Raw genomic sequence first — 26065 nt, forward strand, 5'->3', positions numbered from 1 at the left:
CAATGAATTTTGCTGATGTAGGTTTGGAAAGCTTAGGTGCAGGATTTTGGTTTCTACTCCCTTGGCACAGGGTCGCCGAAATTACTGAAGCCCTACCGGTGTAAGACAGGAGCAAAATTTTTCCCCTGATGTTTTTTATTTGGTAGACATACGCACTAGCAGGAACTCAAAGTCCCTTTTCTTGTAAAGACGTGATCTGCAAAATGTTAGGCTATAGTGTTACCTGGTATTATAAAGCCCTCCGAAGCAGGCAGAGTCCAGTGAGTTCTCAGCAAGGTGGGAACATTCACGTCACAGGTATATGGTATTTTTGGCATACAGTTGACTTTTCCTTATTAGGAAAATAAAAACTATTCAAACAGAAAGTTCTTCTTGCTTGATATATATACCAATTTGGCTGCTTTCAGCCAGACTGATTTCCTTTCACCTGCAAAAACTTACTTTTTTAAAAGTCTGCAGCACTCTGTTTGAGGCCGGTTCGTTTTGAGCTCTCTCTGTCTCTGACTGTGGAAGAGAGTTATCCCTTGAGAATGATGATGGATCTGGTTATAAGCCCAGAGGAGGAGTTAAGGTAGACAAATGAAGGGTGCTGAATGCACAGACTTCATTTGGCTTTCTGTCAGCAAAGCACATACCCATACACAGAGGCGGCCATGCACGGGAGAGGCTGTAGGGATGCCACATCTAGGCAGTGTGTCTGTACCACCCTCAACATTTGCTTTCTACATAACTTCTCCACTTGAACTTCCTAAAACAAGCTCTGGAGCTGGCTGGGCCAAGGGTTTTCAAAGATGAACTGAGACAATGTTGATTTTGTGCCTTCCGCAGAGATTAAGCAGAAATGTTTTATTAATAATGTCTGGAAACCTTGTTCTAGCTCCCTTTTCTTGTTTTAATTGAATACTGCATCTGAGAACTACAACAAGGCCTGACTGAGGGCAAGTCATTTCTAACAACATCACTCCAAGATGGTTTTTGCTCTATCCATGCCAATCCATCTTTGCACAAAAGTAGCAACTTACTAAATTAATACCTACTGACGCGCCTCAGCATAATATATAACCAGTAAGAAAAGCTGTGTCAGTCTATTCTTCATAGACTTTACTGAGGGGGTGAGATTATGCAGTTATTGTACAACATGACTTTTCCTTATTAGGAGAATAAAATCCCTTCCATCAGAAAGTGTCTCTTGGTCATCTCTTAAAGTACTTCACATTTTCTCCAGTCTCTTGTTATTTAAAAGGAATGTAATTCACATCCATAATGGTCATGGGTTATTTTCTGGACTAGATCTCTGTCAGGATGGCAGGCATACATTATACAAAGTGGAAGCATCAGTAAAATAGTGCAAGGCCAAGTGTAGCTTCCATTCTGTTCTGAATGAACGGAATGATAAATGAAAGATGCAAAGTTCTTTATTTCAGTATGTGTTTATGGTCCCAGCTGGAGATCAGCTCCCTTCCAGATTCTCTTAACACAGAAAGTGGAATTGAATTTGGTCCAAATAATTCAGGATTTTTTTTCTTATATTGAACCTAAACTGCTTTCTGAAAATTTTGTTGGGTTTAATCAGAACTAAACTGGAGCAACTTCATCCACAGCTGAGCCTGAACTGGAACTGACCCAAAATAGATACTGCTTCAACTTCCGAGCTCACAGATGAAGTTTTGCATGTCTGGACACCCCTTGAGCACTGTGGGACCAAGACCTCTTGTGAGATTTGGATTGAACCAGGTCTTAGTTGTGATTGTTCCAGAGTGTCAGTATTACTTTACCGTGATGCCCTGCTTAAAGACCGATGACTTCATGAAAAGAGGGATTCGTTTCATCTCAGAATTGGACATTTGATTTAAACTAGTTGTCTTCTCCATTTACAGAGATAGACAGAGGCATATCCAGGGGAAAATTCACAGAGACAGCCCAAATGACTACTTTAGACTCATTTTATGATTTTCAGGAGAAAGTTGGATGAAAATTTCACAGTCAAAAGGTCTACACATGTATAGACACCTTTTTGATATTTCAGCCAACTGATTCTTTGTTCTGTCTCTCTCCAGCTGACATCTTCACTCTTCCCAAGGCACTTCTGGGCAGTAGCAAGAGCTTTGTGAAGCAACCAGTTTCCATGTCATGTGGAAAGTTCACATTTTTCAAAAGACGGCTTTTTCCTGTTTCATCACAAACTGGCAGCACCAGTCTGAACAAAGCCAATGGAAAATATGCATTGGAAAGTCATCATGAACTAGCAGAAGAAGGGACAGAAGGAGATTGTATGATTTTTATTTGAATTTGAATTTCCATGATTGTATGAAAACAGGATGGTGAGAATCTCTCTCCCCTTTCTCCTCAAATCTTGTTCCATCTGTAACTAGTCAAGAAGAGATTACAAAGAAAGAATGGGTTGTTCGAATTTGTTTGCCCATGAAAGTATCTGTTGCAAGAACTATTTTTTTTCTCTCAAAGATCTAAAATGATTCATTTTACCAACCAGACTGGATTAATGTTGTGAAGTAGTTATACACAAATAGTTGAAATTTTTTTAATGAATCCGCTTTAGTTATGTTTGCATCTGCTCTGGTTTTGCTTTCCACAAATATTCATGCCATTTGTTTTTTTAGAACAAGGTTCTTCTCAAAGTAAATATTAAGTATGAGTGCTCAAATGTATGTGCAAAGGAAATTTTACATTGCCTTTCTGCAAGGCTTCAGAAAAACAAGAAACTCAGAAGTATTAGGCTTATTCCTGCTGTCAAGGAGCAGTAAGAACACAGAGTAACTGAAGTGACACATCCAAACTGAAGAAGCCAGGTCTTGTGTCAGGGGTGAAATCCTAGTTCCCCCGGATTCAGTAAGAGAATGCCCGTACACTTCTGCGTGACGAGATTTTACCATACTTCTAAGGTACCGAGTCCACTTTTTTTTGCCTAAGGGTCAATTAATGCTGACTTAATAAATTCAAGAAAATCTCTTTATATTTTGGGGACTTTTAAATAGCACAAAGTAGGCAAATCATCCTTTTCCATTACTGTTCCAGATTCATTTTAGACAAGTTTCAGGCTGTATGTCTGCCAAAAGAGATATTTTGCCAGCCCTGGCTATGCCCTCCCATTCCTTCCCTCACACCTGGCACGCTGGTTGTTTTGTTTAGCTAGACCGATGAGCTGACCCAGCAGAAAAAAAAAGGATCGTGAGTTAGTTTTCAAATAGATTGGTTTCCTTGCCATGAGGCCCCCCCAGTCTGGCTGGCAGCTTGGCTGTGCAAAGAGAGGTGTCTGTAGAGGGGAGATGGCAGGAGCACAGGGTCTGGGGGGGCACCATGGCATGGGACTGCCTCTAAAGTGCTTTTAAGCCAGCTGCATCCTCACCCCCTGAGACAATCCTTTAGCAATAATGAGCAAGTAGTGTGGAAAGAGACTCCTTTAGATGCTCCTCTGACTCTTCTGGACATCTTGTCTCAAAAAGAGGGGAAAGCAGAGATGCCATTTCAGTTTTCAGTAGATGAGGGGTGTTTGGGCAGCAGGCTGCAAAGCAGCACATGAAAACATGCTGCTTCGGCAAGGGAGGTTTTCCAGCCCTTTCTCAGAGTCAGGGAGGCATGTTCTCCTCCTTCCCGGTATTGCCAACATTTGTTAAAACAGAGAGGTGCATGCCAGGGGCTTCACCTCCACCCCACGTGCTTGCCCCTTGGGGTGTGCTTGTGCTCCAAGGGGGCTGCAAGCCCCAAACCCCGCCGGTGCTGCAGGGGCTCTGGGGCTCCACACAATGCATTCACAGTGCCGTGTTGCAGCCTCATGGGGAAGAGTTCTGTCCTCCTTTCCCTGCTCCCGCAGCACAGCCTGCCAGGCTGCTTCTGCTCCACTGCTTTCAAGGGGACAAACGACACACTGCCACTCAACCCAGGTGGGTGTCCTTGGATTTGCAGCTGTGTTGCCTATCTTGGCATTAGGAAATAGCCCTGAACTGCCTCTCCTGGCAGGCAGTTTTGAAGTCAGTGCCTCCACAGAAGCAGGGCAGCCGCCTATTTCTGCTACTGGTGGAAATCCTTCCAGCACCAGGATGTTAAACCTCTGGCCTTCATCTAATCTTGCCCATCTACCCCTTCCCACCGTTCACTATCAATGTCTCCACAGCTGTAGATGTGTTTCGCCGGAGCCAAACTTAGTCATTTCAGGATCCCACAGGAGTACTGTTTGTAGACCCTTATAATTTTCCATTGTGCCTCTGTTGAAATAGAGAATACTGGAAGTCTTTTATGGAGGAGGCTTATAAAATATGAACATCTGTTTGTTATGAAACTTAATGCTGACAGCTTGTAAGAGCCATCTAGAAAAGTATTTAACTTGAAGTGTTCTTTGTGTGTGTTGGAACAAAGGGTTTATATAGGTATATTGGAGGAGGCATCTGCAGGTAAGATTTATTTCACGATAGTGTCATTAGGGACTTGGAAAGGATTCAAATCAGAGACTCTGAATTCCCCAGAGACTCCTCGCCAAGGTGCACTGAAAATGTCAGATTTTCTTGGTTCAAGACTGCTATCAGACATGTTTTGTTACCTGGATATACCTGCATTTCTTCAGTTTGGGCTTTCTACTGTCTGTGTTGGTTGCATTAAGAAGTGAAAATCACTGGCATTCACCAGCTGCTTGTGATGGTTCACAAGGATATGCATTAATATTCTGTGACTACAAAGAGCTGCCTTGGATAGGTTAATTCCAATGGAAAGTTAATAACATACTTATCTTTGAAGTGATCCTATTCAATCACATTTGGTGTAGCAGTCCGTTTTATACCTTGGTTTTACATTATACCAGTTTAATAAGCAGCATGAGAACACGAAAAGAGTAAATAGTGAGCTTTGTTCACAGCATTCTTCAATTCATCTATGTATCCGAGGGGGATGAGAGAGTTACTCTTTTCTAAAATGCATCTGTCATATTAATAGACCATTTGGTACATTGCCATATGTGAGTGTCAGATATTGCCAAAGGCAATATAATATTGTTAATAGTGGAATCCTAGAAATTAGAAATGGAAGAAGCTTATTAGATTTACAGTCTGCCCTTCTGTCGATACACTGCTAAATGACTTTCTCTGGTGTGTTCTGCAATTGCATTTTAAATGAGTCCAAAGTTATACTCTGTTAGTCAGCCATCAGGGCTGAGGAACTCAGAGCCGGAGGAAGTGTGCAGGTTAAGCCTCAAGTCAGAAGAGTTTGTTCCCAGTGGAAATAATATTTTTTTGCTGAGACTGATTATTGTTTTGCCATTGATTCATATGGAGCCAAGAAGACTCAAACTGACAAAGCCATGCCTCAAAAATAAAGTGCAAAACAAAACATGCTGATCATGTTTTAAAGCAACACTGAAATATAGTTGGAGCATACTGTGGCTCTCTGCTCCCCAAGTTTTTTTTGTCATGATTTATGTACTTTTTTCCCTTTCCCCTTTTGCTTTATGACCAACCAAGAAAAACAGGGGAGAGTACAGGAGACACAAAATAACTGCATCCCACACCCAGAGTAAAAAAAGAGAGGTTTCTTCTAACCCACTTTAGTTGGCTTATCTCAGGTGTAACTTGAAACATGAGGAGACCCAAAGTGAAACTGAACAGAGTGTAATTTTTTAAGTTTGTAATGTCCACTTGAAGAGATAGTACAAAATACTTCAGCTTAAACTTTGACTGACCTTAATTTGTGTGCACATTGTCAGTTTAAACACTGATGTATACAAAGCCATCCAAAACTGTAAGCCCAACGTAGCCCGTAACAGATTGTCTTTCATACCATCGTGTGACATGTCAGCTTAGTAAATATTACTCTTTTGTATAATTTACTGTTCGTCTTATTAACCAAGACAAACCCCTGGTGACATGGGCGATCTCAGTTCACAGGGGTTGGACCACACACGGGCAGATCTATTTGTGAGATATGAGTTCATATGTATGCAGGACATACAATGTCTCCTGTTACTAATAATGCACTGATATGATTATCCCTGGGTCTGGTTGTGCTGGCTATCTTTGAGCTTCCTAACATGCCTTTCAACTGCTTGTAGCTTTGGGAGTCTTAAATCCCTGAACACACTCAAGAGATTGCTAGGACTAGGTTCATCCTGGAGGGTACCACAGCCATACCAGCCAGGAGACCCATGGAAACGCATTACACCCCCTCCCCTCCCAAAGGATGCCATGGGGTGGGGATGTGTGCCCAGGTCTCAGCCTCGCAAGCAGCAGGGCTGAGCCAGGCTGTGCACTGCAGACCAGGTCCTCAGGGAGTGCAGTGGCTCATCTGCCTGATGAATTGTCCAGAACAGCATAAAGAAAACAAAAGGTTGCTACCTTAGTTTTTCGGTAGGCAGGCCTCCTCTGCAGCCCAGCTTGTCAGCTGCTTTACCAGCCCCCAAAGCCTCTCAGAGGTGTACCCCCAGTTTGCAGCCCTGTGCTACATGCTCCGTAGTATAGCACAAAGTCAACTGCACGCTAGCATGTAACCGCATTAAATGAGATTATGTTGCTCACACTAAGCCTCCTTCTAAATAAGCCAGGCTTCAGAAAATGAGAAACCACAAAAATACCTGAAGCAATTTATTTTTTATCGACGTGATGCTACCAACTACAAATGCCAGTTTAAATTAAAACTCACTCCCAATGATCAAAAGATGCACAGCCAGCCTACTGCTTGCAAAGCTCCTTTCACTCGTGATGTTTTGAAAACAGGAGTAGATGAAATCCATGAGATTTCTTACAGCCTTCTGGCTGTATTTAAGACTTCAGGGAATGGGCCTTCATCACAGTTTCAAACCATAGCATAAACAACAGTTCTTGTTACCGAGAAAAATTACAGAGAGTTTTAAAAGATCAGGTGAAGGAATTAAATATAAAACTTGCTACCTTCCTGCAATTATTCAATGTATTATAGCTTATATTTAGTCAGAAACGAGCTCATGATGAACATACTTACAGCAAAGACAATTATAGAGCAGAAGAGGCAACGAAGTGGATTACTGATTTCTTTGCTTTTTGAATAATCAGTCTTGGTTATTTACAAAACATTCCCTGGGGATGTCACTTAAAATACTTCTCTAACAGTGAAAGTGATGATATTTTGGGGCTTTTTTCAAAAAAATGCATCAGAATGGCTAATTCTATACAGTAGGGAGGGAAATTAAGCTGTGGTCACTGATACACTGCTTTGCTTACATTTTTCTTCATTTTCTCCTGGCAGTACTCAGGGAATAAGGGCTGGCTTCCATTCCTGAGCTGCTGAACTCATTTCAGAGAAACAGGGTGTCCTGGACTGTGTGTAACTCAGACCAATATGAAAGACAGTCAGGGCCAGCTGGGTTTCAGAGTCTTCACGAGCATTTGCTGCATATACTCTCTGCTGCCGCTGCTGTCTTTGCACGCATCCTAAGGAGGACCTGTATTCAGTGGAAAACTTGTTCCCTTTTCCACCTCCACAAAGCTCAGCAAGACTCTGCAGGGTGGCTCAGCAGCCACCTGACCATACTGAGAAACTCAACTGGAAGTTACCTGCAGCAAGTCTGCCTTGCTTCTAATTGCAGGGTGTAAACTGGGAGTCATCTAAACAAGGTGAATCATGCTAGCTATACCTACACTGCTAAATGAATTGTTTTCAGAGGGTGATCCCTGCAGGCTCAGCGCTCACGGCTTGACCCCTTCAAGATAGTTTGGCCACACTAGCATCACTTAGCACATCTCTCCTCTGGGCCCCCTGTGATGGTCCTGCAGTTCCAGGACATCAAAATTATTTTGTGTGTCAACCTGCGGGGAGATGGTTTGATTCAAAGAGCCCAAAACAATATGAGGGCTGTGCTGTAGGACAGTGCATTTCAGCATGAAACTGAAAGTATGAGTTATTTGCTCTGGTTCATATACTCAGGGCATGTGGAGGTGTCTGGGTTGTAAATCCCCTGGGGATACTGTTGGAGGGCTACATGGGGCAAACAGAAACCAACCCCGGGGTTGTCTTATCCACACTGGCTTTTGGGAGCAAAACCTGGAGTGACTCCAGAAATGCACAGGGCTTCGTTTCAGCCAGAACTAGTGGATACGCTCCAAAAGAGACACTAGGAGTGAACAAATGCTTTGGTACCATGGGTGCTGTGGATGACTGTGTGGATGATCAGCACACAGGGACCTGGGACTGTTCCTGGGAGCTAAGCTGTTTGGCTTACAGTGTACAGCTGTGACCCATGCCCAGACATGGTAAACCAGATTAGATTCAAAACCTCATGCCCCATGCACCTATTTGCAGTGCTCTATAACCAGTAGCCATCTTGGCAGAATCCAAAGAAACAGTTAAAATTCTGCACATTTAAATGCTCTCCGGGCAAGACTCTCCTCCCAGATTGGTATATGCCAGCACTAAGCATTGATGTTTTGCCTTTCCTACATGTGAAGATCTCTCACGGTTGACAGTATCAAAGAGCAGATATCAAAGCTGAGTGGTGCCTTGCGGATCCAAGAAAAGTACTTTGCCCCCTCACAGCAATTTACACAAGGTGCAATGTATACTGCACATGGCATGGAAATGAAGCTGTTGTTTTCATAAGATTCCTTGTGATATTTCAAATCTCGAGAGTGAACACTCAGCAACATATTTGTGTGACTGGAACCCCTTCGTGCATGCAGTCTCTTGCTTTCACACATTTTGGGGCTCATCGGGTATTCCTCTTACCAGTGATTCAGGTATTTGAACATTAAACTTTACAGAAATGGCAGGGTATAGAAACTTTTTATCTGTTCAGGTCTAAGTGCTCTTTCATTTCCCTAATTTTGAATTTTTTCCCCAGGCCCACTTGTTCCTCACTGTTTTTCACACTGCTGTTCTGAAAACAAACACAAACTAGATAAGACTCTCTCTGTCTACCAAAAATTAAGTCTAACCTAACTGGAAGGCAGGAAAAAAAAAAAAAAAGCAGCATAAATATGCTTGCAGCCATACTTTAGGGCAAACTTCAAAGTAACTCCATATGGGGTTCCTGGAGGTAGTTTGCTCGGGTACGACACACAGAGGCACCAGCTCTGTGCAGAGCTGCATACATGAACATTAAAAAAAAAAAGTTAGGCTACTTCAGTAATTTATCTACAACTTTGATGTAGCTCTCATATTGCTAACGATATGTGTGCCATGCCACTTGGGAACTGTATTTTACACTACTAGGCCAATATTCATTGGTATGTCCTCTGGCCCTTGGAAGAGGCACTTCTATGAGAGGCAAGCAAAGCAGAAAAGGACATACATACCAGGCTATGTATTTTTTTCATCTGAGTTCTTCAAAACGCTAATATCTCTGAATATGTCTTCTGAACACCTGCATTCACCTACTGAGAACTTGCTCCATAAATAATCTCTCTCACTCTGTAAAAATTCCTTCATTATCCAATTTGAGAGAAAAAAAAAAATCTCAGGTAAAAATTCCTGTTCATTTCTCTCCCCAGTTTTTCCATAATAAGCCTCAGGAGAAGGAAAAAAAAAAAAGGAAAGAAAGATTCCTTCTGAGACAACTCTTTTTCCAGGCACTTACATCACTGTAAACATATTGAACTCAATAGGAGAAGAATTAGCCCCACTGCCTCTGTTTCCAAGGCCTTACAATCAATGGACCAGTCAGTGTACAGATATTGCTTCTACTGTATCCTCAGTGGACAGTAAAACACATTCCTGAAGGAGGAGTGAAAGAGAAGACATAAAGCATAAAGAAAAGTTAGCAGTGAGAAAAAGCATTCAGGATATTCAGATGCAAGAATGGAGACAGCTATTTCAAGTAAGCATAACATGAAGAGGCACAAACTGATGCCCAGGGCAATTACAGGCAATGGGAAGGGCTAATATTTTAGGACTTGAACTTGTTTTGGGGTGGTTTTGCCAGAATAGTAAGCACAAGCTCAGTTACCATCAGCATGATGCCTTTCCCTGGTTGGTTGACTATGCAGAAACAGTTGCTGAAGTCTCTGTTGTAGGTCTGTCTGAGCTCCTGCGTTGACCTCTAATTAACTTCACATTTATTAGGCTTGGGAGGGATCTTCCCTCCAATGCAATTTGGTAAAGATGAATGGAAGCACAACATAAAATCCTTCCCTAGTGATGTTTCTGCAGTGTCAGGACTTACTGGTAAAACACTAAATTCCAAACCCATTACTATTCTCTCTCTTCCTCTGTCCCACTCCAGTGGCAGAGGAATATGAAAACCTGTCTCTTCATAGGATCTGAGACTCATGGGCCATCGGTTCCCAAACTCCATGAGAAGCAGAGTGTGCAGGCATGTCTGGGGGAGGACTCCTTGGCAGATAGACGTATTTGTGTCACACCAATAGAGGCAGAAATTGATTTAATTTCATATGTACTTAACTACGCCAAACTGCCACAGCAGAGAGACCAGGTAATGCAGAAACCTGGACACCTTTTGTGTCTTAGAGTAAAAATAGGCAGATAAACAATTAAGCAAATGCATTGTATTGAGCTTGAGGTCTTGATGCTGTGAGAAAGAATTTTGGTGAGTGTAGTAAATATACAAATCAGGCAAGCTGGGATTTTTTGATTGTTGTAGTTGAACAGGTGATTGCTTACAAGACTGAGTAATAAAGATCTCAAAAATGCTTCAACCATATCTTGACTAACAGACCTTAGGGAGAAACTACTGTATTTATTTGTTGAGCAGAGATTTACCATCTACAACAGCTAAATCTCTTCTGTCTTGAAGTAGCAGTAATCAAACTTCAAAGAACACACCAGGCGAGCAATGAAAAGGGATAGGAATTTCCCGGAGACACACAGTTATATTTTTTGATTCTGATAAAATTTTTATTCCTTTTCTTCTTTTCTTAAGTTGCTATTAAAGCAAAGCCTCCTTCTTCTGTGGCCTATAGTAAACATAGTCCTTTCTGCACTGTCTCACTTCCCTTAAACCGACTATGTATTGGATATACAGGAGTCATTTGTTTTTCCTGAATTTTAGCATTTAATAGCTCTTCCTTTCAACAAACACTCATACATGAAACTTTCATCCAGTGCTGGGATGGGCAGTGAACTTCAAAGAGAGCAGCATCTGCCCCTTCCTTAGGCAGCTTTATCTTTAACCTTTGCCCTCTCACCTCCTTCCAAAACGGTGATGAGAAAGTACAATTCTATCTGTCTGATGTACAGTATGATGTAAATGTTGTAAATAACAAAGTGTGAATAATGCAAGTTAAGCCCCACTGCTGCCGTCTGCAAAGATTTGTCAATGCTGGCAACTGTTCCAGTTAGGCAGAAACCCACTAAATTGTTTCTGATGGGCAGGATTTGTACAACACAGTATCACTTTACCATTCATCCTCCTAGCTGGGTCGCTGAAGAGCTACCAAAATGCTGTGGTCTAGAAATAAAGAGAAGGAAAAGAAAGGAAGAGCAACCCCATACTCCATCAGGAATTACCCCAAACCTCTGCAAGTGTAGTGGGAAGGGGGGGGAGGTTGAAATATCAAGCAGAGGTACAGAACTGTAGGTAAAAAGAAAGAAAAACAGGAAGGAAAACTGTAGTGACGGTCAGCGGTCACAATATGTCAGCAAGAACTATCAGTTTTCTTTTGCTGAGAATTATGTGTTTTGCTGGGAAGGTAATACACACAGACATAATTAAAAAGAGCTGGATGAGATCTCCAGCACTTGGGCATATCATCCACCCTGCCACACCAAGCAGCATGACTCAGACCTGACACCATTTAATCCAAGTCCCATTCAATAATATTAAAAACAATGTTGAGAACTATGCCTTCACAACAAAATTTCCTTTCCTTTCCCAGCAGCAGATTCTCACCTGTGACTTATACTTTCCTATTCTTCCCCTCCTCGGGTTTAATTGCCCAAGCCCTCTGCTTTCTCTTCATTATGCATTTACTTTCCAGCAGGTTTCATTTGGGGGAACAATGCCTGCACCATTCTCCTCAGAGAACAAATAGTATGATATACTTCTGTATATGATACGGGACCCAATTGCATTTTTGCTTCCTTAGCCATCCAAGGGAACTCTTTAAAGAACGAGACAAAGATCTCACTCTCCAACTAAATAAACTAGGTCAAGTTTAGCACAGACCAGTAACTAAAGTGCCATATTCTGGCTCTACTGCTCAGGCAGACAGTAAGGATATACCCAATAAAACAATCATAAACCATTAACACGGAGTTGTGAACTCTAATAGGCTTTGGCTTATTGCCTCTGCAGGAGCACACTGTGCCCGTGAAGTACAGAAATTACGCATTCAGACAAATGGTCTGGGGGATGGTGGCAGAGTGCGATCTTTCAGACCTTTGGAGCTATTTAGCTGCTCTCAAAACACACACACAACAACTCTGATAATTACACTCACTGCAAAACCTGGGCATGGCGCACTGGAAACCTTTTAGGGGCTCTTTATCATTTCCTGCCTTTGCCAGAATAAGGCCAATTTACTCCTATTTCAGCGGGCTCGGGCAGAGTGAGAGAAGAGAGACTGGATTGCCAGCATTATTGAAAAGATGCATGATTAGTCACACTCACTTGAAGACAAGTTACTTGCCAGACACTACACCACTCATTAAAAGACCTGCAAGCTGGCAGCCCTCCAGCAGCTGCGAAACAGCTCCAGGGCTGGCAGGCCCAAGAGGACCTCCGAAAGCCCGTGCTCTCCTGCATGCTGGAGTGTGAAAGGCCAGTTCAAGCATGCCTGGGTGCAATTGGCACCCCAGGAGTTCAGCAAATCAGTCTTGTGTTCCACAGTGGAAAAAAAATTAAAATATTTGGGAGCCCAGCTGGTGCTAATGTCAAGGTAATGCCTTCTGAGGCTAGTCTGAAATTGCTGCCTTTGCATGGCCCCCGTTTCTCTGCAAGGCTCACGCTTGGCTGGCCAGAAGATTCTTTCAGTGATCTGGGAACTTGGAGTGTTTCTTCACCTGCTTCAGCTCTGATCCGATTCCTGCTGGAGACATTGAGGTGTGTTGGATAGGCCCTGCTAGCTCAGGTCCACCAGAGCTGGTTCCCCATTTGCAGTTTCTTTTCCATGCCCTTGACTTTGCCGTTGCTCTTACGTGAGGACAGAGGGGAAACAACACGTCATTCCTCTCCCCCACACACTTTGGTGTGCATCTCTCTGGGTTTGCCCCTTCTCGTTCAGCACCAGCTCAAGCCAAACTGCCACAATTTTTCCAGCTTTCCCAGCACCTGATGAATGCTGACTTCCTCCTTGCTCTCCAGAAGCATCAGAAGAACCAGATGTTCACGTGTACCTTGTAGATTATTTTAAAACAGGAGATGGAAGGATCAGCATTAACAACCCATATTTAGCTTACTTAACCCAGGCGTGTGCAGGGGTGAGGGTGGGTGAGACAGCCAGCCAGTCTGGCTCCCAACGGCACAGTCCTCTTCCTCTCCTTCCCTCTTGTCTCACCATCATCCAGTTCAGCTCTCCTATCCCCCTCTCAGCTCCAGTTCTTGCACGCATCTGACCCCTCAAATCTTCAGAAAGCTAACCAAGCTCCGCCAGCTCCCACAGCAGTCCGTGCTGGCAGAGCGGGTGGCTCCAGGGAGCTGGTCAAGCCACGTCCACCACAGTGGAGGGAGACGGTCCATGCCCTCAGCACCTTGGGGAAGTCCCTGCGGCCTGGTGGATCAGCACAGACCCGTACCAACATGTGCTTTATTCTAAGCTGAGGGCTGAGCCAGAAAAAACATCTGAAGGAGTTACGTCCCAAACAGAGAGCAGCATGTGTGAGTGTGTATGGGGAATAATTACTTCTCCTAATAATCTGAAACAAAGTGGAGTTTCCATGGGGAAAAGTTCTTTTTAGTTAATCACTCTTGCTTTTCCCCATCCCTCTCTTGTAAACAAGCTTTTAATAGAAAACTAGTGCACAGTATGCTCCTATTATGCTAGATTTGTATATTGTATGTGCAGGGGGGATTCATCTTCATACTGAAGAAGTTAAACTGCAGTGTATGAACAGCAGCCCCCATGGAGAAAAATATCCTCCTCTTCACCCATCAGTACCAAGTTTAAACCTTGAGGGGTTGCGCTCAAGCTTTTTTCCTGTCTGCAGCAGCACTGTATTGTAATATCTGCACTGCACAAACACCTCTGAGGAATCCTCACAGCATGGTGGGGATGGCAGGGCTGACCTTGTCCCCTCTGTCATGCCACAGAGCTCAGCCCCAAGCCGTTCCCTGGCAAAAGGCGAGGAAGGACTATTACCATTGCTGAATCCCAGATGCCACCTCTCCCCCTTTCCTGGCCACATGGTAGCTCTGAAAGACTTCTTGTCTATTTTCACATGATGGAGACCAGCCATTATGAGTTCCAGCTTGAGTTTTTATGCACTCAGTGCTCGCTACATCCTCTGGGCCTGTGCAAGTTTAGGAGCCATGCTAGTCACACCTCATTTCTTCCAGCCATCTGCCACCATCCTCACTAGAAACAACCTGAGAATGCTTCTAGGCCTAGCAAAAGGTTGCCTCTGCTTTGTGGAGCCCTGGTGCATGCCAGAAGTCACATCATAACTTTCTCCAGTGGTCCTCATTTCCACTCGTCAGGATATAATTCCTTGTCTTTCCCTCCACCCTTGCCTCCCAGAAATATCGATCATGGGGCTGCACTGTGAAGTGACTCAGTGAAATCATTTGAACTCAGAGCAAAAATAATTTATTTCCCTAAGTATCCACCTATCTACCTATCTATTTATCTATCATCTCTTTGTGGGCAGATTAATTTTTTAGTCCCATCCTTCCACCGACACAGATTACTGCCTATGGTTGTTCTGACACAACTGAGGAGATAGGCGATGAGCAGTAGTGCTGGTGGGACACAGGAGTGCAGGAACATTTTAAGCTAGATTAAACCACTGAGGTCAATATACTGTGTAACGACGTTATCCCAGCCCAGACGCACAACTCTCCTGGCAGTGTGTGCTACCCTGTAATTGCACATTTTGACTTTCCATGACAAACCTGACTAAGAGCTTCCTACACCTGCCCACTCCCAGCTGCTTGCTGCTGCGTCCTTCCCAGCTGCCTCTCCAGTGTGCAGATTCAACCGTGCATGTGGCTACTATCTAAAAATGGATGGGTGTTGTCTTCTTTTTTTTCCTTTTCGGAAGGAAAGGAAGTGATTTGGGTCATTATAAGCAAATGCACTAAGCTGAGAAGCAGTAAAATTGGAGCTGAGGGGAAGGATTTGGGGAGGCAGGACTGTGAGACAGGACAGAAACATATGACTAAGATACAACATGGAAAGACACCTGGAGAGGCCTGGCCTTCTACATCCATGCAGAAACACAAAAGAAATCAGGAGAATCCTGATGTAAAGTATAACACTTTTCTTTCCATTACTGAAGATTCTTTTGACATCTTTATTCCATTTGCTGACTCAAATCAAAGTTGTGAAGGCTTTGGACTGAGCACATATTCCTTGTAAAATGTTACCCTAATTCAACAGGTGCAGACTAGCTTCTTCCCTCTCTTGCTCCTAATCCATTCAAAAGCCCCACAGGTGAAACATGTAAGACACAGCAGCCTGGACCCCCTCAGCTGAAAGTGGCCTGATTCACCTCCCCTCCTTACACACAGCACTACCCCAGGCTTCCACCATGCCAAGAAACAGCTTTTAAAAATAAAATAACCTATATTCTGAGGAAAAATAAGATTCAGTATAGAGGTTTTCTCCATCTAGAACCTACATTTGAAAAATTTTGTCCTCTTCCTTCAAGCATGCTATGTTACAGAAATCCCCAGACGCAGGACTCAGGGGGAGTAGGGTGGTGGGTAGGGCTCATTCGCTTCGAAGAGTGCATATTCATGCACGTGTCCAGGGAGTGCATATTCAGGACACATTTTAGACAGCTGTTAATGCTGGTGTGACTTGGACAACGTTTTAAAAGCCACTTACTTTCTCCCTTTCCTCACCACAGACGCATCCAAAGCATGCACTTACAATGATAAAATTTGTAACCGTTTCCCTAAACAAGTGACCTTTATCATCCTTAAAAACTCCCTCTCCTATTCCATCCCCCTTTGCTGTCAGCACAGTCGCCGGCTGCCCGCCTGCTTCCGCACTGTCATGCTGGACTCCCCCCGTTCAGCAAGGACATTTTAATTCTGTCTAGAGGTCTCACTGGCCAAAGATGAGAGGTTCTCAGTCACAGATGACTTCTGGGAACACTACAAAGCCTGCCGCAGAGCTGCCACGTCCCATGGAGCAGAGAGGGAGACTCCAGCCTGTGTCGGACGAGCGCTGGTACGTTTTCAGGAAGCGGAGGGCAGACAGCAAGCGCGAGAGCGTAGGACGTGTGAGCCGCAGCAGAAGGTTAGCAATGAATACCAAAGGATCCCAAAATTATGAGTTGCAACCCACAAGCGGTTCCAGGGGAGTTTCCATTCGGGGCTGTGACTCAGCAAAGCTACTGTCACAGGCAATAGCGTATCAGTCTCAAGTCACCACTAAAACCATCTGTGACAATCAGCCTCTTCTCAGGTGAGTGATTGCCTTGCCTCCATGGTTTTTCGTAACTACCATTTTGCTCTCACATAAAATGTTGACACGGCAAGAAACCAGAAAACCCTAGGCTCTGGAAGAGCTGGTCTCAAAGTTAAAGCACAGAACCCATGATAAAACACCTCGGCTTCTTCTGGTGCTGCACACATGACTTGTTGGGAAAACGGCTGCTCAGGAGCAACCTGGCCTGGGAACGGGCTGCAAGGTAGGTTAGCTCAGCGCAGGGAGCCGTGCGAGGTTCACCATGAGATGGCAGCCTTCCCCACCGCCTTTGCACACCCCGCATGCTGAGAAGATGTGCCAACCCCAGCTTCAGCACAGAGCAGTTCTGTGTTCCCGGCAGAGATGGGCTGCCAAGATTTTAACAAAGGGCTCCCTCAAAAAAAAAAAAAAAAAAAGAAAAATCAGCGTTGCTTTGCAATACATACAGCGATCCCTTGGTGAAATCCTTTTCATTCCTTCGAATAAAACCCAAATCCCGTAACTACACATTTTCAGTGCATGTTTCCCCCACACAGATCTACCAGCTGCAGATTGTCCCCACAACTGAACTTGGCAGTCCTCGGCTGCACTGAGCTCGTGCTCAGCACAGCACATCGCCACCTCCCTGGTACTGCTTTGCACTTGGTAAAGGTCCCCGCGTGCTGCCAGCCACGTCACAGCTCGAAGGGTTCCCTCGTGGGCTGAGGGGCAGCAGGAGATGGGGTGGACAGGCACTATCCCATTCAAATGTTCCCATGTCTCCAGCACCTTCTGGAAGCACATTCAACATGATGTCAACGGAAAGTGCTGGCACGAAGGGGTAGGAGTAGAGGGCTATTGGCCCTGTGGCAATCCACTTCTGGGAAACTCAGCTTGTGCTAGGAGCCCATCAGGACTTACGCTGTGAAGCAACTTGTGCCACCCCTTCCTTTATGGACACAGAGAGACCAGGCAGAGCTCTACCTCATGCTGGTCACACAGAGAGGACCCAGACAGATTTGGAAACATCAGAATATCTTCCTACTCTCCTGGTAGTTGTGCAAGTAGGAGGTAACACAGGGGACATAGACACTGCAAACCTACAGTGACATAAAGGGAAAAAGACAGCCGCTGAGCCCCTTACCTTAAATAGGTGGAATCACTCCACATGTAGGATTGTGTCAATTTAAGCCCATTTCAATGAATTTTGATTTGAAAGTGCACTAATGTGAATCTGGAGAATCAGCGTTGCCTTGGATGAGTCAGAGAAACTCTCATGTGTCAGATGCTGACTTCAGTCACACCGCTGTGAATCTGGGCTCTCACACCTCTGCAGGTAGTAGTGTGATTTCAGTGGGATAGTTGTGCAACCATGATCAAAGCCTGCCCCGCTCAGCCCAAGGTGTTGTACTGGTATTACTGACAGCAGTGTCTGACCTCTTGCAACTTCAGTCTTCACTGGGTTTACACGTGAACAGAGGTCGGCCACTGAGCACACTGCTGACAACAAGAGGTGACAAAGGATAAATGAGCATGACTTGCCTCCAGTATCAGCTTCACTTACGCCACTGTACAGCTGTGTCAGCAGGGATGTAAATGTGGCACAGTCTGTTCCCTTCTACAGGATCTCTAACCTTCATTTTCAGAGCCAGATCCAGAGCAACTTCTCAACAAAGTGATTCCCAACTGGTCCTCACATAAAAAGGGGCTGAATCTGTCCCTCTGGTTTTTCATTAACACCTTACTTTATGGCTTTCTAATTGTACTAGTGAGTTCCACTATGCCTTTCACAGCTTTGTTCAGGCTATAAATACAGTGGGCAACTTTAAAATCACAGGCAGCAGCCAAGCTTGTATACTGAAAACATTCAAATATAGATGACTTTTCACCTTTACTTGCCAGAGGCCAAATTCTTTCAAACAATGATAAACCTTATTTAACCAGGAAGTCTTCGAAATTCTGGAGTGGGCCTAAAGGTCATGAGGTCTGACATGACCTTGAAAAGTGACTTTTATCTTGGTGGACATCCTGGTGACTGAAGGCTTAAACAAATATGTTCTGATATCTAATTCTCTCAAGAGCAGGTCTCTGGTGCCAAAGGTTATATACTTAGTGAAGCATTCTGTGCAGACATGCAGAGCTGGAAGCCATTGTATGTATTTCCTCATAATTAACAGGGATTACTCCTAATTAATAAATACAGGTCTTTAGGAGGAGGAGGAGGATTTGGAATGTCAAAGATATGCAGGCTTCCTGCAAAACACATGGCACTTGATATGATGATTAGATAGGATCAGAAGATGCAAAGCCAGAGGCAGAAGGACGATCACAAATCTTTAGGTCCGAGCATAGAGATTTTGTTATTTTGGAGGAAAGCAAGCAAATAACGTGGCTGCAACTGCACCAAGGGCACTTTTGGACGGAGCAGAAGCTGGCAGGCTGTGCACGAAGCTGCAGCTAGTCCTGCTCATGCTCATGGAAATAACACACAGGCCAAGCAAACAAGGTGGTAGAGGCAGAAGATAAATGAGGGAGCAGGGTCAGAAGAGGCCTGTGCTAGTACTGGAGCTCTGAAACCGCCTAAAATATGTGGAAAAGAGAGAAGTGTCAGCAGAGTTAGGAGGCTGCAAGCCTCCAGTGTCTGAAGGCACTGCATGAGTAACAGGCTAAGCATGCAGGGCTGGGTGGAGCGCTGCTGGGCCATCACCCAGGCAGGCCAGCCCCGCTGCAATTCCATTCATCTGAGGGCATTTACTCCAGGGATTAACTGCAGCAAGAACCGCAAAGGTACAAAGGTGCTTTTGAGGTGCCGGAGCATTGCTGGGCAATCCAGAAAGACTCTGACCATGTAGGTACTCTAGCATTCAGAAATGTCTACCCCCTCTCTGACTTTTAAAAGTGGCTTCCCTTTGCTTGCAACTGAAGCACCTCGCTCCATTTGCTTGGACATTGCTGTCCGAAACTGTGATACCTAACCCTGCATCTTCTATATTCCTTGGCTTCTGCTGAGCCAAGGCCAGATGTGAGACCCCTGCAGTGCACCCAGCAGCTACTGTGTTTCATATGCATAGGTTGTGGGTATCTAGAAAAGCCTGGTGATTCCTCACAAGCAAGGGTTATATATATATGCAGGTAACAAGCTGGGAAGTTAACTTCAGGGCTCCTTCTCTGCAACAATCTTCCTTGCTTTCCTACTCTTCCTTGTCTGCTTTCTCTCCTTCATTTCAGGTCTCTGGCTGTAACTCTGGTTTTATCCAGGTTACCTGTAGACATGTATGTGAGTCATATATGTGAACATTGGCATTTCTACTCCCTTTTATCACAGCCAGAGTAGGAATTTAGGAGGTGCTTTACTTAATCCTTCCTGTGTATGTTGCAAATAAAAGGATGCATACCAGGAGCCACAGGTTGGTCTGCAAGAGCCTAATCGTTACTACAGAAAGTAATGAAAAGACTTGCCTTCAGATCGCTGTTCTGTTGCTGTAGATCAGTCCCATGTCAGGAGTTTGATGCTGAGGGTGCCTGTGAAGTGAATGGGGGGAAAACAGCAATTGCCAGCAAGTTGCATGGGGAACCATCTTATCACACTAATACGATATGTGACATAGAAAGCTGGGTCTTAAATCCTGTCTCTGTCAAGGACTTGTGTGCTTTATTCTTGTCTGAAAAAGGGTTATTTCCTCCCACCTAGAAGCCAATGCTCTAAATATTTTTCCTGGAGTTGGTCATTTAAGCCCTTTAAAACCTCTCCCAAAGAACATCTGCCAAAGAAGATGGGGTTTACACCCACATCCTCCTGTCCATTAGCTCAACAGTTAGAGTGTAACTAAATCCCTCTCTTCCTCAGGCAGTGGAAGGAACTAAGCCCATTCCCCCCAGGCCAGCCCTGTCTGCTGCGGGACTAGTAGGAGGGGAGAGCCAGCACTCACCAACCTGCCATCACCACTCGTTGTGCTGAGCCCACACCGCTTCAGTAAACCCTGCTAATCCCACTGACAAGTTTGGCTAGAGGTCAGACAACACAGGACTGGAGAGGACGAGCACGGCAGATCCTGAGGTGATACCACTGCCGTCAAGACAGAGCCCTTTCTGCGTACAGGCAGGCAGAACTGTGCTGGAGGTAGGCTCGTTCCATTTGATTAAATAATGGCTGAAATCAAAGACAAAATCCAAACTGCCTGTTACAGCCTGCCTCAGTGCCCTCCTTTGTTGCTGCTCTTTTCCATTTGACCATATCATTAGTCTTCATTTCAGGAGGCAGCTCCTTTGCTCTACATAGTCTCAGACTCAGACACAGATGGCTCTGCCCCATCTCCTGCAGCTCCATGTCATGTCCCTACCCAAGGCCTCTTGCTCCTCTCTCTGAACAAGGTGATCTTGAAAGGCTGAAGCGCTCCTGTGTGCAGAAGCAGATCCTGAGGCATCTGGGGAACTTTACTGTTGAGCATGAAGGTCCCTGGGGATGGCAGGTGCTGCCAGGGTTCAGTGGCAGCACATCTGGGCTTTTGAGAGTCATAGTTTTGCATGCAGCATCTAAATCCTCCTGTGGCTCCAGCCACAAACCTTAAAGCCTAACCACCCAGACAGCAGAAACCTGGTTCACAGGGATATTGGCTGGCTCTGTCACCTGTATGTTTCCAGGGAAATGGAGTGCTTTGTTGGTCCTCTGAAAAGCAGGGACATCTGAAGTAAAAAATTTCTCAACAAAGTACTGTCACTGAACTGGTGAAACAAAACCTGGCTAATATTATTCTGTATAACCAGACAATACCACCTTGATACAGATTGATAACCATATCTAAGGCATGCAAACGGCAAAGTGTTACTCATCTAGAAAAAGGGTATCACAGCCTGGTTGCAAGGCTGGGCTAGTTATTTTTTTTGCTATACATCAGCAGTTTACATAGCAAAGGCTTCACTTCATTTAATGGGAGAGCTCATTCAAACCAGATCAGTATAAGATACTATATTTGTAGAGCAACCTTGCCTTGTAATTCTCTATCACTTGTGCCACACCAAATTTATACCTGTAAATTTCCCCTCTAAATTCTCCTGGCATTTCTATGAATTTTATACCCTATCAGTGCACCAGTATGTTTATATACCCTTTCCACACTTAGATTGGTTTTTAACTCCAAAGAATTGTTGAGTCAAAAAGTTCTCTGAATGATGGCTAATCAAAGACTAAGCAGGCTTTGCACTTGGTAGAAAATAGCAATAATTCACTTTCAACGGAGGTTTCTTTTCCTTTGGGCACACATGCACACAGACATCTTAGTATTAGCTGTGTCAGATAAATCTGGGAGTAGCTAGGCTAAGCAAGATAAATATGATGGTGTCGATGGGTGAACTTTCACTGTTAAGGTCCAGAGCTAAACAATTGTTTATAATATTCGTTATATTCAGCCATAAATCCCACTGTTGGCTTTATTTGTGAACAGCAGGTTTTTCAAGATTTCTGAGCCACAGGAAGTAAATAGAAAACTTGGTTGTGTGAAATGGCAAGTGGAGCCTCCAGCTCTCAGTGGCTTTATCCAACCCGTGCTTGGTGCTATTGCAGAAGTACCCAGGGCACCAGGCATGCTGGAGGGGAGACGGATTGATGTGTTCATCTGAGCCCTGTTCCAACAGGATGGGAGCACATGGCCAGAGAGTGTGTGGGAGGTATAGGTTTTCAAGCTCTCCTGGGTTTGCTGCTACAAACCTAGCCTGTGAGAGGTGCTCCTAGCTGTATCTACGTTGTTTTGTAGAGCATAGCTGGGACTCAGCTGACACTGCAAAATCGTCTTTTAAGGGGTTGATACATATTTACACTCCTCTCCTCAAGGTAACACTAATAACAATAAACAAGACCATTCTTTTGGGAAGGAAAAGAAGTGTATTGACCAAGACACTGAAGAGATTTATTGCCAGAATAAAAATTATAGTAAATGGTTTTGAAATAAATTCTGAGGTGAAACATTTCCTTCTCATCATGAAAGGTTATCGATGTGCTTAGGAAGGATGCGTATACATAAAGATTGTTCAATTCTCACATTCTAACAGTTCTTTACTAAGGGACACCACAATTCTTCACTCATTTATATCCTTGTATTATCCTGCCTACACCAACTCTACAATATGTGTTTGCATTCTTGTATATGTAAGTGGTGGTGGAAAGTCTGGGGAAATAATTGCTAAAGTTGCCCTGTCTTTCTCATTAAGAGTTCCACCCCACCCCCGGCCATAAATTCATTTCAGCTTTAGAGCTGGACTTAGGAACATCCCGTGTCTGCCTCAAACTGACTGAAACCTCATCCAGAGAGTGAATCAGCTTGTGATTAATATTGGAGCTAGGAGAAGAAAGGCAGAGGCTATTCAATGCTGTCCCCCCAGAAGCCCTTCTGGCATATCCATCTGGTTATTCCACCCTTAGCTTCTTTGCTGGATTGCCCCCAAAGAAGCACCACTTAATTCTGGCAATATTTGAGAAACTGGTGCTTATCACAAGGAATTGGCTGGAATTCAGCTCATTTGATACACCCAGCCAAACTAATCCACTATGAGTTGACCATAGCATCTGTTTCGGAGTAGCCTCGTTGGACTCAGTGATTTTAAAGGTCTTTTCCAACCTAAATGATTCTATGATTCTATGAAATACAGGGAAATACTCTGTTTCTCCCCTGCAACATTGTGTTAGGTTTGAAATGAAATCACTCTGAATGAATGTACTCCACCAACTGCTACAACAAAGATATTGTATGTTGTGAATTCTGCCCTCTTATTCACCACAGGCAGCTTGTCCTTTGGTGGCAGTAATGCAAACCTGGGCTGAAGATGGGGACTATTTCTCCATGGAACAGGGCTGTGTGCAGCTTCCTGTGGAGCTTTGGAGATCACAGATTTCTAACAAGTTTTTGTGAGTGTTGAATGTTCTTATACAAGTGAAAGACAAAAAAATTACTCACAGAATGAAGAGAAATTCAGGTTATTTTCCCCATGGAAAACTCTGTATTTTTTTGTCTCTAATTGGAATGAAAGTTAATGTGTTAACATTAACTTGAGGAATCTCAAGTTCCCCCCCAAATGTTTCTTAAATGTAATACAGAAGTGTTTCAATGTTATCAACTGAAAGAAAGTGTTTGGCTGTTTCCAAACCCAAATATATCATTCTGTATGTCAATGCATTTCACTGATGGTCAGTTCAACTTAAGTTACACTCAATGTCTTGGAAAGATCTGGGTACTCCACTGCCTTTTGTTTTTCTTTTTCCCCATTGGATTGCACCTCCTAGACAAACTATACTTTCTATAATGTGTCTGCAAGGACTCCCTTGATACCAGCTACAGCTCTCAGAATGCACAGGCAGTTTAATGGAACATTTCAAAACAAAACCAGCGTTTGATTTTCCTGAAGGAGACATACAGAAAAAGAAAAGTGTCATGGAAAATTAAGATTTTGTGGAAACTGTGATTTCAGTGGAAGTTTTCCAGGTGAGCAAGAGCAAAACCAGCTATCTGCAATATTGACAGTAGGCTGAAAAGCTAAGAAAATAGACCTGGACTGTCACATGCCCTGCCCCTTTCACCCACCGTGACTTCGTCCTCATTCTTATCTGTGGCAGGATTTGCTAACCCTAGAGTCTCCTAAGAGGAAAGCAGGCAGGTTTCTAAATTACAGGGGAAAAGGAGGAGGAGAAGAGGAATGAACTTCCTGGAGGCTTCAGTTTCCATAGCTCTGCTTCTATGCAGACAGAGGCAGAAATGCAAGTACATGAGCTAGGAGTAACTGAAGAAAATAAAGAAAAGACTGCTCTGACTTCTTCCTTTAATCTATTCTCTCAGACAAAGGTTAAATTACCATTTGAATGCCACTGTAGAAGAGCTAATAATGTTGCTTTTATGTTCCAAGGATCCTCTCTCTTGATAATACCATCTTTTCAACTCCAATTAAGGAAAGCTGTGGTTCCAATCATCTCTTTGCCATCCAAGAGCTGGTTGCCCTGTTGTTCCCTCATCGATTTCCTGCAGTGCTTCAGGTGGTGCTTCAGAAACAGCTGACTGTGAGGATATGCTCCTGTAGTTAGAGAGAATGGAGCTATACTTCGAGGTCTTTATGAAATTATGCCAAGTGGCTTGTGATTTCCAACTTCAGGACCCCAGGGAGAAATCTGAACCCCTGGCCAAGAGCTGAACAAAAAACATGGTAGTGTATTACTGTCCAAGAAAGCATTTTTGGACTACATTTGAAAATACACTCTCCCTCCAGATCAGAATACTGTGTTTTCTTTGCCACTTAGAATGGATTTAGCTATCTGTGGAGGCTATCCTGCAGACTTTCCAGGCTTTCCCATTGTAAGTTATATGTACACTAAGGAGGAAATCAAAACAAATGCACATTTGTCTTCAGCACTGACAATGGTGTCAAGTGGAAGACAAACACAGCCAAAGCAGCAAAAGGAATAACAAAACTACTTACAAAGAACTAAGCCAATATATATCACATTTAAAAGGGCTGCTAATTGTTCAGCACAAAAATGCCCAGCTCTGCAGGTTGCAGCGGGAAAGCATTTGCAGAGCAGTGTATCAGGGTCCAAGTGAGGACAAGGCACAGTCCATCCTATCATCGGTGTTTGCTCCTGCCTGTCCCCATCCTCACAAGGCACTGCTGACGCTCCTCTAGCTCAGAGGATGCGCTGGATCTGTATTACCTCCTTCTGGAGCTGGTCCTACACTGCTTTGAATGAGCAGGGGAGAATGTGTCCAACTGACCAGAGCCCCAGAGGTGGAGTAAGTCCACCCCCATTTCTCCTGAATGCCCTAGTCAGCTTCTGAGAGGTGTCTCTATTCCTGAGTATCGGATAGGCTGAGCACATCTGGGAGGACATTTGTGGCACCTCTTGGGTCAGGCCTGTGTTTCTCTGGTCCAGGAACCCGCCCCTAAAAGGAACCTACATCCAGAGGCAGTTATGTGCCAAACTAGCAAGGCAGAAGTTCATTCAGGCCCTCTCATATATATTTCTTCTTTGAACGTTGTCTTCACTCACTGCTAGCTCAGGGTATTTACATATTCCATATTCCCACTTATGAACCCTTTATGAAGATAAGAGCAACCAAGAATGAGACTGTAGGGAAAGACTTGCTGGAGATGATGCTGGAGAACGTAACAGATCATCACCCATACCCCAGGTGCTGATGGCATGACCCCTTTCCCAGTGCTCAGGCCTCCTCAGAGAGGCCAGGGTGGAGCTGTGTTCTGACTTCAGTACATTAATTAATGGCTGGAGTTGATGTGACTTGTGGAAAAGGAGCAGGGCCTGAACCTACTTACAGTCTCTATTCAGCTCTGAGTCCACCTTCTATGATTTGGGAAGTTCCTCCTATGAACACTACTGCACTCGTCTCAAAGTCCTCAATAGCTCCATGCCTACGCACTGCACAAACAGACCAGGAGAAGAGGACTGGAGGGCTCCCAATTACACAAGATGCCTGTCTAGCCTTTCCATGAATCCCACAAAGCTCTTGGCTTTTGGTACGTGTGGCAATAAGTTTTGCAAGACAGTCCTGTGAAAGATCAAAGGCTTCTGTCCTGCAACTGAGTATGTG

Source organism: Haliaeetus leucocephalus, unplaced genomic scaffold (assembly GCF_000737465.1).
Source record: "Haliaeetus leucocephalus isolate CR32 unplaced genomic scaffold, Haliaeetus_leucocephalus-4.0 Scaffold897, whole genome shotgun sequence".
NCBI lineage: Eukaryota > Metazoa > Chordata > Aves > Accipitriformes > Accipitridae > Haliaeetus > Haliaeetus leucocephalus.